Source organism: Phaseolus vulgaris, chromosome 3 (genome assembly GCF_000499845.2).
Source record: "Phaseolus vulgaris cultivar G19833 chromosome 3, P. vulgaris v2.0, whole genome shotgun sequence".
In the NCBI taxonomy this organism is placed as follows: Eukaryota; Viridiplantae; Streptophyta; class Magnoliopsida; order Fabales; family Fabaceae; genus Phaseolus; species Phaseolus vulgaris.
In genome coordinates, this window is record NC_023757.2 from 15,907,057 (window position 1) to 15,922,533 (window position 15,477).

Sequence of the window (15,477 nt, forward strand, 5' to 3'; positions counted from 1 at the left end):
AATTTTAATGAAGAAATTTGATGTAGTATTAGCACTGCTTGGACAGTTTTGCAGTATATTCATTACTCTCTGCATATTATTTAATTTATATTCATACTATATTTTGATGATTTGTAGAATTACTATTGCACATTTCTTTGTATAATGTTTTGGTCTCACCACAGGACACAATGTTTCAGGTACTGTTAATATTAGAGTTAAAACAATTTCTTAAATTTCAATACGTTTATATATTATATATATAAATTTTTATTATTATCTTATTTTAATCAGTATTTTTTTTATAAGTGATATAAATTTTTTTTATCTAGAATATTTCAGGTGCGTTATTTGTTTCAAGAACCTTTACAGGTATTGTCATCATTTTTGTGTACATTTTAACAGTTTGTTTTATTAGTAATAACTATGTGTTTTATTAATTTTTAGCGTTTTTACTATTTGGACACTTTTAATTTCTTTGTGTAATGTGTTAGTGTGCTCAAATTATATCTTAAATCATAACTTATACCTTAAATGATTATATAAGTTATTGTGCTCATATTATATCAACATTATGGTCAACAAGATAAAAGGTAGATCATTTCTTATTTTCAAGCCTTTTGTTTATTGATAAATGGTTGCATTAAATAGGTATCAGACTAATTAAGTCAATAATTTATTTTATTCTTTTTGAGATAGAGTGTGCCCTTTTTATTTTCCTGATACACTTTTTTCGAAATTTAATTGCTTTTTCCTATGCAGAACTTTTTTCGAAATTTAATTGCTTTTTCCTATGCAGAGTTCGTGAAGCAGGTAATTATTTCATCCCAATTTCCAAATTTAAGGATTTCAAAATTTATTTTTTTAAACAATCATTTATTTTATAAATTATTTAAATTTTAACTGTTGGATTTACATGCTTATTATTATTATTATTATTATTATTATTATTATTATTATTATTATTTATGTCAAATCATTATATGTTGTGAGAATTGATTTTTTTTCTGGGACGAATTCTTTTTATGTTATATTTCTCATCATCAAACTTCTTAAAAATGAACAAATTCATTATTCAAAAATATTTATTAAATAAAACAATTTTTTAAAATAAAAAAAAAATATTTAAAGGCTTTATTTATTGATACATGCGTGCTTTCCATGTATCTGATAGCAATCAACTCACAATTTTTCAGATTGTACTTTTTTTAATTTAGTCTGACTTGCTTGATTTTGTATTTTTTCAGATACACATGGCTAATGTAATCTCTCTTACACATTTCTCAAAATATTCATTCCTCTTCCCTATCAGATTTGGTAGATATAGATAATCATTTCAACATTAAACATTAAATATTAAATATTTCGCTTCCCAACAACCGTACTCATTTCTACCAAATCTTCTATAAAATATCCTTAACCCTACTTTTTTTCTGGTGCTCTACTACTTTGTTTCTGGTGGTTTCTCTATTATTCTTTTTCTCTTCTACTGAGTTATTGGTGTTTTCTCCACTACTCATTTAATGGCGCCCAGTGCTGAAGAAATCATTAGACTTCAAACAAGAGGAGTCTTTTGGTGCATGAACAGCCGTGGTGAAGTATGTATATTTATTTTTTTTCCAAAATTTCTTCTTTTCAACATTGTCTTCATTTCCTGACCTTTTTTTTTCTTTATTTCATAAAAAATAGCTTGGTTATGTAGATCGGGCTTTCGCCATCGAGTTTCAAAAAGAACTGGGAAAGGAGTGGACACTGGCTGATTCAGAAGGAAACGTCCATATAGTGGAATATAACGAAAATTTATTGTCGCCGGAAATATTGAGTGGATGGTTTAATTTATTTGATTTTTATGGTTTCATAGATGATAACTACATTTTATTCCGTTATGTGGGTCACAACGCCTTCCATATAACTGTTTATATGGATGACGTCCCTCAGAGTGGAGTAAATCGTTATTTGGAAGAAATTGAAGGGAAGGAACCCTTAAGCATTGGTCCCTTTGATCATTTTTCAATAAAGTTATCTCGATTAAGTATCCAACTCAGTTATCTGGTTAGTATAAAATTGATTTATTTCAAAATGTTGTGTATTTTATTCTACTTCATTTCTATTTTCTTATTATTTCGATATTGTTGTAGGATCTTCCTGCTAAATTTTCACAATATATTCGACAAGGGAGATTCAACAAGGTTACTCTGCATGGTCTACTAATGGATGTGGAATGCAAGATCTTGAAAGGGAAGCCTCCTTTTAGACGGATTAAACTTGGAAAAGGGTGGAAGAATTTCTGTAGTCTTCATTCTTTTCGTGAAGGAGACAAGATTATCTTCGAATGTGATACGAGAAATCCTTCTTCTCATATTAGGGTTTTGTTACTTACTTCTATTCACAGTTTAAGTTATCCTGCATAATTTCGGTTATTATTCTCATAGCATAATAGTTACCAAGGACTAAGAAAGCTCATACATATTTATGTTTCTGCTTGGACTTTTTTGGAAAACTGAACAGTTAGGTACTCTTTATGTTTATATTTGATCCGATCGGTCATCGGTAGTCGATGACGTCAGCAGCAGAGGACCACGTGGACCAGGTGACAGAGAGACCAGGGAGGCGATCGCCAAGAGCGGTGATCGGGGGTCAGTGACCAGGTGACCACCGACAGATCAGGCGGCAGAGAGGTCAGGGGACAGATCATCCAGAATGGTGATCGGTGGTCAGAAGCCAGGTGGCCACCAACAGACCAGTTCTCAGACTAACGCCTGGGGGCAGAACGCGAGAAGCAAATAAGCACTGATCAGTCATCGGGTGCATTGTCATCGGGGTCTCGTGTTACACGCAGTTAAACTGGGACTCAGGTTCCCAGCGAGAGCGTTATACATGGACCTCGCATGAGCACATCTCAGTGAATCGCGCACGAGAGTGGCCTGAGGGAGCTAGTAAACTGATCAGTGATTGGTGACTCCCCCAGCCCATTACGTGCGTGAAGGGTAAGTCGTCTACGCAGAGAGCAACGCTGGGTGAGCGTGCCTAGACCAGCCACACCTGGCGTTCTCCTGAGAGTATGCGATTTACCCAGAGGAGAGAAATATCCTAAGTTACTCCGCAAGGGCGTAACTTAGGCACACAAAGAGAAGCGCTAGAGCCCTTCCAGTAAGTGACACGTGTGTGGTTAGATGTGAGTTGCAGGCCTCCACGTGTCATCATCTGAGAGGGGTGCGGTCCAGACAAAAGTGTACTCCGTACCACTAAGGGTACAGACAGGCGCAGCCAAGCGCAGAGACGCGCAGACATGCACAGACTCTCACGCTCCCACTACTGATTCTGCAGGTATATTGTCTCTAAAAAGCATAACAGGGTTCTGACACATGCCAGAAAAGCATAACAGAATTCTGTTATGCCCAGAAACAGAGAGAGAGACATAAAGGAGGGAATCAGGGAGAGATGAGGGATACGAGAAAAAGAGAGAGCAAGAGTTTTTCACACACACTGCTAGTTTTCTCATCTTGGTGGTTCTGTGGACTAACTTGATCGTCGGAGTGCAAACGGCCGCTAGAGGCGTCGTCTGTGTGTTTTGCAGGTCACGTTTGGAGCAGTAAGAGAAGGTTCTGAGGGTGATTATGCAGAAGACGCAGTCGCGTAGACAGGGCAGAGAGTGCTGCGAAGCGATTCCTCCACGTTCGAGTTGCCGGCAGGATCATTTGGCGCCCACCGTGGGGCGCGAGTGAATCGTGGTCCCATATACACCACAGTTTTGAAGCTTACCAGAGTTTTACCAACTTCTTTGACAAGGAAAGATGCCAAGGAACAGACAACCATCACCTGCGCCGTCTGCTGACGAAGGAGCTGTGACAATGGCGCAGGTCCTGGAGATGGTGCGAACGCTGCAGGATAACGCTGCGGCGTCAAAAGCTAAACAAGAAAGGATGCAGACGGAGTTGGCTGCGTCGCAAAGTAGGAACGACGAGCTGAATCGCGTCAACGAAGAGTTGAGAAGGACGTTGCAGGCGCAGAGGGAACACGTGGTGGACGAAAGGATGGCTAGGCAGCCGTCACCACCAAGAGCGTTCCCCATGCCATTCTCCCCTGAAATCATGGGAACCATGGTGCCTCCCAACTTGGTGGGGGTAAAAGCGTCGTTCAAGGGGGTGGAAGACCCGGAGGCGCATCTGACGGCATTCCACACCCAGATGATGCTGTCTGGAGGCTCAGACGCTGTGTACTGCAAAATGTTCATGAGCACATTGAGCGGAATCGCCATGGAGTGGTTCGTGAGTTTACCAGAAGGGCATATCACGTCTTTCTCTCAGTTTTCAAAGCTCTTCACTGAGTAATATATCATCAACAAAGCACCTGCAATGGTGTCATACGACTTGTTCGACGTGCGTCAGTACCAGGGTGAGTCGCTGAAAGACTACCTCAACCGCTTTGGAGCGCAAGTGGTTAGACTGCCCAGCAAAGATGAAGATATGCTGGTGCACGCATTTAAGAAGGGAGTGCTGCCTGGCCCCTTCAGCGAGTCTCTCATCAGGAACCATCCCAGCACCTTTGCAGAGATCCGACGACGTGCGATGGCGCACATAGTGGCAGAAACAGAGGTTTCTGATAAGAGGGGAAGTGTTGCACCACCGAGACCGCGTGGTGGACCAGGAAAACCACAGCAAGCAAGGGTGCATGAAGCCAAGGAGGGGAAAAAGGTGCGGGAAAAACCTCGTCCCTATGCACCAGGCAAAGAGCAGAGCAGGGGGCGTGCAAGGGAGAATAACGCACCCCCAAGATACAACTTCATGGTGGGATTGGCGGACCTCATCGCCTTTCCCGCTGTAGCAGCAAGACTACGAGTACCGGAGAAAACTGATAAGGTACTGGGTAGAAAGAAGAACGAGTGGTGTGAGTTTCACCAGGCCTTTGGCCGCACACTTCACTCCTGTTTAGCGTTGGGGCACCAATTGGCGGAGTTGGTGAAGTCTGGTTTCCTAGCAGATTACCTGCGTGAGCCGCAAGGTGATCGCGTGTCAGGATCCCAGACTGGAGAACAGCAGCATGAAGTCCCTGTGCACGGGGAAGTGCAAACCATCGCGGGAGGCTTCTCTGGTGGGGGATGCACAGCGTCACAAAGAAGGAGATACGCTCGATCGGTGATGGCGATAGATGCGGTAAATGAGAGTCATTACCCTGAAGTAGACATTATCTTCAGGAAAGCTGATCTACGGGACGTTGTCCCGCACGACAACGACCCTGTGGTCATTTCTCTCATCACCGCGGGAAGACGAGTGCACAGAGTACTCGTAGATCAAGGGAGCTCGGCAGACGTCATGTTCCGGCCAACATTCAACAAGTTACAGCTGTCCCCTGATCAACTGAGGCCATATACCGGGTGTCTCTACGGTTTTGCAGGAGATCAGGTAGAGGTGCGGGGATACATTGAGCTGAGGACAACGTTCACTGACGGAACGACAGCCCGCACTGAAAAGATAAAGTACCTGGTGGTGAACGCCCCTTCTGCGTACAACATTTTGTTGGGTAGGCCAACCCTCAATAGGCTGGGCGCAATACCATCAACGAGGCACATGAAGTTGAAACTGCCGTCAATGGAGGGAAATGTGATAACCATCAAGTCGGATCAGGCTGAGGCAAGACGCTGTTATGAGAACAGCCTGAAGCAGAAGAGAAGTGTTTGCCACGTCACCACGAAACCACCACCAGGTTCGCGCGCAGAGCGATCGGTGGTTAGGGAGACAGAGGGCGCTCAGAGGATGGAGAATGCTGCGGTGGGGGGCTCCCAGGTAGCCCAAGTTGAAGAAGAAGAGGAAGGCGCGATCGCTCCTCGCGAGTCAGGGATCGCGAGGGAGGTCATCGCCAGTGAGAGAAGGCCCCACCCAGCTGAAGGATGGGTCGAAGTGGACATCGGGGGGAAAAATTTCAAATTAGGGGGATCCCTCGTTGAAGAAGAGCGAAGGCTGATCGTGGGTGTGATTGAGAAGCACATGAATGCCTTCGCATGGTCAGCATCCGACATGCCAGGAATCGATCCCGATTTCCTTTGCCATCGTCTGTCGATGGATCCCAAGGTTCGACCTGTGCGACAAAGGCGAAGGAAATTCAACGAAGAGAAAAGGAAGGTGATCCACGACGAAGCGCAGAAGCTCCTTGCTGCAGGGCACATCAGAGAGATCCAGTACCCCGAGTGGCTAGCGAATGTGGTGCTGGTTCAGAAGGCAAGCGGCAAGTGGAGAATGTGCGTGGACTTCACTGACCTCAACAAGGCGTGCCCCAAGGATTCTTACCCTTTACCCAGTATAGATGCCCTAGTTGATAGCGCATTGGGAGGAAAGCTACTCAGCTTTTTGGATGCTTTTTCAGGGTACAACCAGATCAGGATGCACCCCATGGATGAGTGCAAGACCGCGTTTATGACGGAATGGTCTTGCTACTGCTACAAGGTCATGCCATTCGGGTTAAAGAACGCGGGGGCTACCTATCAGCGGCTCATGGATAGGGTGCTCTCGCCCATGCTGGGAAGGAACGTACATGCCTATATAGATGAGATGGTGGTTACGTCCCAAGAGAAGAAACATCATGCAGCTGATCTGGAAGAGCTATTCACCACCATTGCCAAGTACAGGCTGAAGCTCAACCCTGAGAAATGTATCTTTGGTGTGGAGGTGGGGAAGTTCTTGGGCTTCCTCTTAACAGAGCGGGGAATCGAAGCTAACCCCGAGAAGTGTGCGGCAATCGTGGCAATGAGGAGCCCAACGACGGTGAAGGAGGTGCAACAACTCACCGGACGCTTGACAGCTTTGTCACGGTTTATGTCCGCTGGAAGGGAGAAGGGTCATCCATACTTCCAGTGTCTTAAACGCAACAGCAGATTCCTCTGGACACAGGAGTGCGAGGAGGCCTTCATCAAGCTAAAGGAGTATCTGGCGAGCCCACCAGTCTTGCGAAAACCCCAGGTAGGCATCCCTCTTCGTCTATATTTCGCTGTGACGGAGAGAGCAGTCAGCTCAGTCCTGGTGCAAGAGCAAGACCAGACCCAGAGGGTTGTTTACTTCGTGAGTAAGGTGCTGCAAGGCCCTGAAACAAGGTACCAGGCCCTCGAGAAGGCTGCCCTGGCAGTGGTGTTTTCAGCCAGAAGACTCAGGCATTACTTCCACAGCTTCACAGTGGTGGTGATGACTGATCTACCAATCCAGAACGTGTTGAAGAAACCAGATGTAGCAGGTAGGATGGTTAAATGGGCGGTGGAATTATCAGAGTTTGACATCCAGTACGAGCCCCGAGGACCGATCAAGGGGCAGGTGTTCGCAGACTTTGTAGTCGAATTGTCGTCGATCGCGACACCTGTAGAAGGATTAGATTTTCGATGGGTATTATTGGTGGACGGTTCCTCTTATCAGCAGGGGAGTGGCGCTGGAGTCATTCTGGAAGGCCCAAACGGGGTACTGATCGAGCAGTCCCTCCGCTTTGCCTTCAAAGCTAGTAACAATCAGGCGGAGTATGAAGCCCTGATCGCAGGAATGTTGTTAGCAAGAGAAATGGGAGCAAGAAATCTGCTGGCCAAAAGCGACTCTTTGCTGGTCACCGGGCAGGTTACAGGGGAGTTCCAAGCAAAGGATCCCCAGATGGCAGCCTACCTGGAGTATGTACTGCTCCTAAAGACGTCCTTCACCGAATTCGAATTGGTACACGTGCCAAGAGAGCAAAATGCCAGAGCAGACCTGCTTGCCAAGCTGGCCAGCTCAGGCAAAGGGGGGAAGCAGAGGACTGTCATCCAGGAGACCTTGAAGGTGCCGCGAGCGTTCGTGTCGGATAATCAGGTATTCCATGTGTGCAAATCAATGGAGCGTCTAACGATCGGTCATCGGTCGTTGACCCAAGAAACGCTGAGAGCACCGAGGGTGGGATCGCGACCGTCGAAGACCGATGAGTCGATGGAGGTCCATGCGGAGAAGGAACCCGACACCTGGATAACGCCATACCAGTTATACTTAGAAGATGGTGTACTCCCGCTCGACGTGGCAGAGGCAAAAAGGATAAAGAGGAGTTCAAGTAAGTTTACTCTAATAGATGGAAACCTCTTTAGATTTGGATTTTCTCACCCTGTGCAGATCTGTGTGCACGGCGAGCAATGCACCAGACTCATGTCTAAGCTGAACGAGGGGGTGTGCGGAAGCCACGTAGGTGGTCGCGCTTTGGCAAGTAGAGTACTCCGCGCGGGGTACTACTGGCCAAAGCTGAAGGAAGATTGCATAAGGTTTGCTCAGCGATGCAAACAGTGTCAACTGCATGCAGACTGGCACAAGGCACCCCCTGAGGAGTTGAGGTCCATCCACAGCCCGTGGCCATTCCACACATGGGGAATCGACATCCTAGGACCTTTTCCCCTGGCGATAAGGCAGATGAAGTTTCTCATCGTGGCCATCGAGTACTTCACCAAGTGGGTGGAGGCAGAACCAGTCGCACACATCACCGCACAGAAAGTCGAGCACTTCGTCTGGAAGAACATCGTCTGCCGCTTTAGAATACCCAAGAGGTTGGTCTCCGACAATGGCACCCAGTTCACGAGTCATCAGCTAAGGAAGATGTGTGAGGAGTTAAAAATACAGCAGGTTTTCGCTTCAGTGGAACACCCACAAACCAATGGGCAGGTGGAGTCAGCAAATCGAGTACTGCTCAGGGGGTTGAAGCGAAGACTAGACAAGGCCAAAGGAGGCTGGGCAGAGGAGGTCCCCAGAATTGTATGGTCTTATCATACCACCCCACAGTCCAGCACCCATGAGACACCCTTCAGCCTTGTCTACGGGACAGACGCCATGATTCCCGTGGAGATACAGGAGAGCTCCCCCAGGTTCTTGAACTTCGTTGCTGAAGAGTCCAATGAAGAACGAAAGGTGAATCTAGACCTGCTGGACGAAGTGCGAGAAGAAGCCAGAGTCAGTGCTGAAGCCGTAAAGAGAAGAGTAGAGCGGAGGCACAACTCTAAAGTGAGGCCCAGGCGCTTCCAGGAAGGTGATCTGGTGATGAGAAAGGCACATCAGAATGACATGCAGAACAAGTTGTCCCCAAAGTGGACAGGCCCGTACAGAGTGGTGGAGACATTGGAGAACGGAGCCTATCGCCTAGAGACTTTGGAGGGAGGAGCAATCCCCAGAACGTGGAACGCCACCCATTTAAAATTTTATTTCAGTTAAAGTTGTACAGTAATGGCGTTCTCGCGCTAAAAGATACATGCTTTGTATGTGGTGGAAACAGTTGAACAGACAAGGGGGCACTCTTTTCCCTAAGGAGGGTTTTTAACGAGGCCACCCAATTAAAGAAAAAATTTCCAGCATATCAAGTGTGCTCAAGTATTAAAGTTAAAGTCATCCTTGCCCCAGGTGCAAGTGCAGGTGATTGGTTAGGCCCTACTTGCCCTAGGCGCAAGTACTGGCACCGATCTAAGTCTTCCTCACCCCAGGTGTGAGCGCAAGCAGTTAAAGGTTTGAAAAGCCAAGGGTGCTAGTAAGACCAAGGGAGGGAAAGGAAAGGTTTTGACAAAATGTCCTTACCCGCTTGGCATGCACCAATATTGGCCCAGTAAAGCTCTTAGTCCGAAACCTTTCTCACCCCAGGAGTGAGGTAGGGAATGAACGACTCAACGCCCCGAAGGGTGATGACCTTGGGGAAAGTAAGAGGGGTTAGCGAGAAACACTTTTATTTCCCCAAAACAAGGCATCACCTCGAGCGATCGATGTCAAAGTTCTCTATGCACTTAGCGCTAGAGCGACAGAGAAGCTAGGTGAAGATCGAAGAACGATCACTGAGGAGTCGTCAGTGATTGGTTAGTGGTGCAAAGCAGCGCACAAGAACTGTTAAACACAAGGCTAAGGGAGTAGCTAGTCGTGATCAAGTAGAGGCTAAGCCTAAGCTGGTTAACACTTAGTCGTGCGCAAAGTGAAAGACAAAGCTCAAGATCGCGCTGAACCTAAGCTAGCTAACAGTTAGTCGCGTGCGTAAAGAAAGGTGAAACTCAAGAAAAAATACAAGAGAAGAAACTCATACAAATTAAGAGTTTATCTTCGTAACCAAGTTTTATACAAATTTTGAGTTCTAAGGAAAGTGGTGCAGAAGTGAAAATTTACAAGAAAGAGAAAAGTTTAAGGGGCAGGAGGGATGAGCTTTCCATCCACCACTTCGTGATAGATGCTGAACTGCGAGAGGTCCAGGTCTGGGAGAACGCATCTGATTTGTTCGAGTGCTAGCTCGAATCCATCAGTTAGGGCATCAGCACCCACGTTCATCAAATCAGCCTTCTCCGCCTCCAGTTTTTGCTTTGAGGCCTCCGCAACATCTCTCTCAGTGGTAACGGCAGCAAGGGAGGAGGCAGCTTCAGACAGTTTGCCCACCACCTCCTCAAGTCTTTTCTCCCCAGCAGCAGCTGCTTCTTTGGTGGACTCGAGCTCCCCCACTAGTTGAGAATTCAGTTGGCGTAGGGAGGAGGTCTCGGCCCGTAGCTCCACCATCGCGCAGTTCAAAGAGCTAACAGTCTGCCCCATCAAGATCTCCGTCTTGATGGTCTCTTGGACCTGCGCTAGGTACTCCCTCCTAGCTTTCTCCACCATGCCCCGCATCAGCTCTACAGACTCTTGGGCAGCTTCGAAGTCACTTCGCAGTGACTCCTTGTCGTGCTCAAGATCCTTCACCCTCTTCTCCAAGGCTAGTTGCTTGCGATGCTGGGTGGAAAACTCCAGAGAGAGCACTACCTGCTTGGCCAGGTGCATGTCCACCTCATCACCATTCCATTCGACGAGCTCCCGGTTGCTTATGAGCTGTCGAACCAGGGTGATGACCCTGCTGAAGTTCTCGTGGCTGGCCCCAGAAGCGCTTGGGCGCGAGCTGGACCCACCACATTCAGCAGTGGCGGTAGAGATTGGCAGCAGTGGTGGTGCACCCCCAGTTTGGGCAGAAGCACCCCCAGCAGGATGAGCAGATGGACCAGGTGATTGGCCTGCTGGGGGGGAAGATGGCAGTTGAGAAGTTGGAGGCAACTGCTGGCATGGAGAAGGAAGGCAGGTGGGCTCTGAGGCAGGTTGAGCACAGGGAGGTGGGGGAGACCCTTCCTCTACTTCCACCACCTCGATCTCTCCAGGCTGGAGAGACGAAGCCCCCTCAACTGTTGGCTTCTTCCTCTGACGGTGTATAAGAGGAGAGCCAGAGCTCTCCTCTTCAGTTGAGGCAGCAGCAGCAGCAGCAGCAGCAGCAAGTGAAGTGGAAGCCTTCACCAGCCTTTTCCTTTTCTTTCCTTGCTCGGGGCCTTCAGCTGGCGCGACCGAGAGTGGAGGGGCTGCAATGGGCTCAGTTGTAGAAGAGGAGGAGCCAGTACCCTTGGTTCCCCGACGCTTGGCAAGCTCTAGCAAGGCCAGCCTCCTGTCTTTCCCCGACATTGAGTCTGCATAGACGAGAAAAGGAAGGGTTAGTTGGCCAAGTTATGCAAGTAAGTCAAAAAACACATAAAAACATGCATGAGAAGAGACAAGTATCCTAAGAGGTGCAAGAAGAGCTACCTATATATTTTTTCAGAGCCACCACATCAAATTCATCCTTGATGAGGCGAGCGGAGTTGTACTTGGCCCCCAGGAGCAGCCCACATAGCTCGCGCTCGTAGGGGGCCATGGTTTCAAGGTCCCTGGATTTCTTGAATTCAACCCCAGGAACCCAGTAGAGGGGGTACCCCTCGAGTAGACTTGGACTTTGTTGGGTGGCAGATATCATGTAGAATCTGCCCTTCCAGTCTTTGAAGGATTGTTGGTATAGGCCCAGGAGCACTCGTCCAGCAACCCCGTTCAGGCTAACCCAGGACCTGTCCCCAGGATTCTTCGCCTCGAAGAAGTAGAGGAACACATCCACGGAGGCGTTGTGCCCAAAATAATTGCAGAGGATCTGAAATGCCCGGATGAAGGCCCAGGCATTGGGATGAAGCTGGCAAGGCGCGACATTCAACTCCATCATCGGCTCCTTTTCGAAGAAGGTGAAAGGGAGGCGCAGCTTCAACCTCTTGAAGATAGCGGAGTAGATGAAGACGAAGGGCACCCCATTGGTGGCCCTATCGTCCGCGCAGATGGGCATTCCTCGAGGAGGAATGCGGATTTGGACATTGAAGTCATTCTCCCTGTCGATGGCGCAGGAAGGATCATCAGGACTGTGGCTCAGCAGGGACGTGAGGTGGCCCTGGGGCAGTAGAGTGGAGGTTTCAGCGAGCAACGCCAGGGGGGCCCAATCGTAGACCCTGGCATTGTCATGGAAGGAGGTAGCAACAGGCGGTGGTGGAGCTGGCGCACTCGCGGAAGGCTGTGCACCAGAGGATGAGGCAATTATACGCGCAGTTTGTTTCAAGCGAGCCATCGCGAGATAGCTGCAAATGGAGGAAAAACGAAAAGTCAGAATGAATGGAAGAAGAGGGAATGATGAATGTTTCAGTGAAAACAGAGAGGGCGAAGGAGAGAGGGATGCCTAGGTGAAAAGAGGAAGAAGAAGAAGCAGAAGTCAGAGCGAGAACGCGAAGAAACCCTAGCGCGGGTCGAGAGAGGAAAAATAGAGAAGATGAATGCATGACAACGAGAAAGACAAATGCAATCGGTAAAGATGACCCAAATAAGCCCAGGAAGAAGAAAAACCATACCTTTGAATGATCGCAAGAGTTCTGGAAGCAGAAAATTTGAAGAATGATAGGTGCGCAGAGGAAGAGTTTGCAGGGGGTCTGAGAGTCGATTGAAGAAGATGAAGTAACAGTGAAGGAGCGCGCCAATTTGAATAAGAGAAGCGCTAGCGACACACCACGCTGGCCGTCGATTGGGCCACGTGTCGCGAGATTAAGGAAGGAAGTTCAAACGTTAAAGAAGCAGCACGTGAGGTGGCACGTGATGCGGCCCCACTTGCCACGTAGACTGAGGGCACGACCACCTTGTCTCTTCGCCGAGAACGAGTTCACGACTCGAGACTGGGGGGCTTGTGATCCGATCGGTCATCGGTAGTCGATGACGTCAGCAGCAGAGGACCACGTGGACCACTCGCAGGGTGACACGTGGACCAGGTGACAGAGAGACCAGGGAGGCGATCGCCAAGAGCGGTGATCGGGGGTCAGTGACCAGGTGACCACCGACAGATCAAGCGGCAGAGAGGTCAGGGGACAGATCATCCAGAATGGTGATCGGTGGTCAGAAGCCAGGTGGCCACCAACAGACCAGTTCTCAGACTAACGCCTGGGGGCAGAACGCGAGAAGCAAATAAGCACTGATCAGTCATCGGGTGCATTGTCATCGGGGTCTCGTGTTACACGCAGTTAAACTGGGACTCAGGTTCCCAGCGAGAGCGTTATACATGGACCTCGCATGAGCACATCTCAGTGAATCGCGCACGAGAGTGGCCTGAGGGAGCTAGTAAACTGATCAGTGATTGGTGACTCCCCCAGCCCATTACGTGCGTGAAGGGTAAGTCGTCTACGCAGAGAGCAACGCTGGGTGAGCGTGCCTAGACCAGCCACACCTGGCGTTCTCCTGAGAGTATGCGATTTACCCAGAGGAGAGAAATATCCTAAGTTACTCCGCAAGGGCGTAACTTAGGCACACAAAGAGAAGCGCTAGAGCCCTTCCAGTAAGTGACACGTGTGTGGTTAGATGTGAGTTGCAGGCCTCCACGTGTCATCATCTGAGAGGGGTGCGGTCCAGACAAAAGTGTACTCCGTACCACTAAGGGTACAGACAGGCGCAGCCAAGCGCAGAGACGCGCAGACATGCACAGACTCTCACGCTCCCACTACTGATTCTGCAGGTATATTGTCTCTAAAAAGCATAACAGGGTTCTGACACATGCCAGAAAAGCATAACAGAATTCTGTTATGCCCAGAAACAGAGAGAGAGACATAAAGGAGGGAATCAGGGAGAGATGAGGGATACGAGAAAAAAAAAGAGCAAGAGTTTTTCACACACACTGCTAGTTTTCTCATCTTTGGTGGTTCTGTGGACTAACTTGATCGTCGGAGTGCAAACGGCCGCTAGAGGCGCCGTCTGTGTGTTTTGCAGGTCACGTTTGGAGCAGTAAGAGAAGGTTCTGAGGGTGATTCTGCAGAAGACGCAGTTGCGTAGACAGGGCAGAGAGTGCTGCGAAGCGATTCCTCCACGTTCGAGTTGCCGGCAGGATCAATATTATATTCACTATATGTTTCTGTTTAGTACTGTTCATATTCTATTTGTTCATCTGTTTATTATAAATTTGTTTCATTATCTGGTATATTTATAATAGGTTGGCATTATTACATATGCTTAACACTATAACAATTGCCAGTATATTAAAGTCAGAAAATTCTTTTATCATATTTTTTATTATATATATTTTGTGTTAATATTAGAGAATGCTTATATTCGTTTTATTCTTTGTATATTGTCTATTATTAATTAGTCATTCAAGTATCAATTGTTGCTTTTTTTTTTATATAGAAACATGATGATGTATATATGTTTATTATTGTTGTATGGTTTTTAAGATCTTTAGTTATTTATATAATAGTATTTCATTATGTGTTTAGTTGTATTATATTACATTACATTTTAATTTAATTTAGATCATAAAAGGTGAATTCATAATTTAATATGATTTTGCCTACAATCTGTTTCTTGAAGAAACACACATTTACTGAGTTTTTTTTGTAATAATTGTACTTGGTATAATCTCCTGAATTCTATTTTTTAATTGTAAAGATTTTTTGGAGAGTTTATTCTATTTTTTAATTACAAAGATTTTTTGGAGAGTTTTTTGCAGATAAAATTACAGGTTGAAGATAGCATGAGGTTGGTGAAGAGGACTTCAAAACGAGAGGACTTCAAAATGAGAGAACTTCAAAATGGATACATAGTATTAGATAATTATTTATATAATAATGTATTTGTTCAAAATATTTTATTGTATTGATATTGTAATGTATTTATTATGGCCAAAATATATTCATGAATTTTTAATTATGTTACATTATATTAAATTCATTAATATACTAAAATTATATAAATTTATACTATTGCAATATATTTAATTTCATTTCATCAAATTAATAATTTATATATATCTAAATAAATTTATTATTTTTAATATTAATATTTAAATATAAAAAATTCGAAAAAGTCACGTGCGTTTCACGGGTCAACCTACTAGTATTTAAATAATACAGTGCCCTCTTTTCACATACTCGTGTACATTTAGTTTTAGTTAAATATACAAATGAGGTAGGAAAAAAACTAAAAAAGTACCTTAATTTTGTTTAAATTCCATATAAGCATAATTATAATTTATTTTATTTTTATCAATAATTAGTGTTTACTTTTATATCTCCTAGATAAATTAGTTTTTTTTTCTTATCAATGATTAGTTTTCACCTAAAAACATTACTAAATTTAGTATTTAATTTTATTCAAACATTAAATAATATTTTTGTAGTATTTATTTAAACCGATAATTGGTTTGGAAAATAAA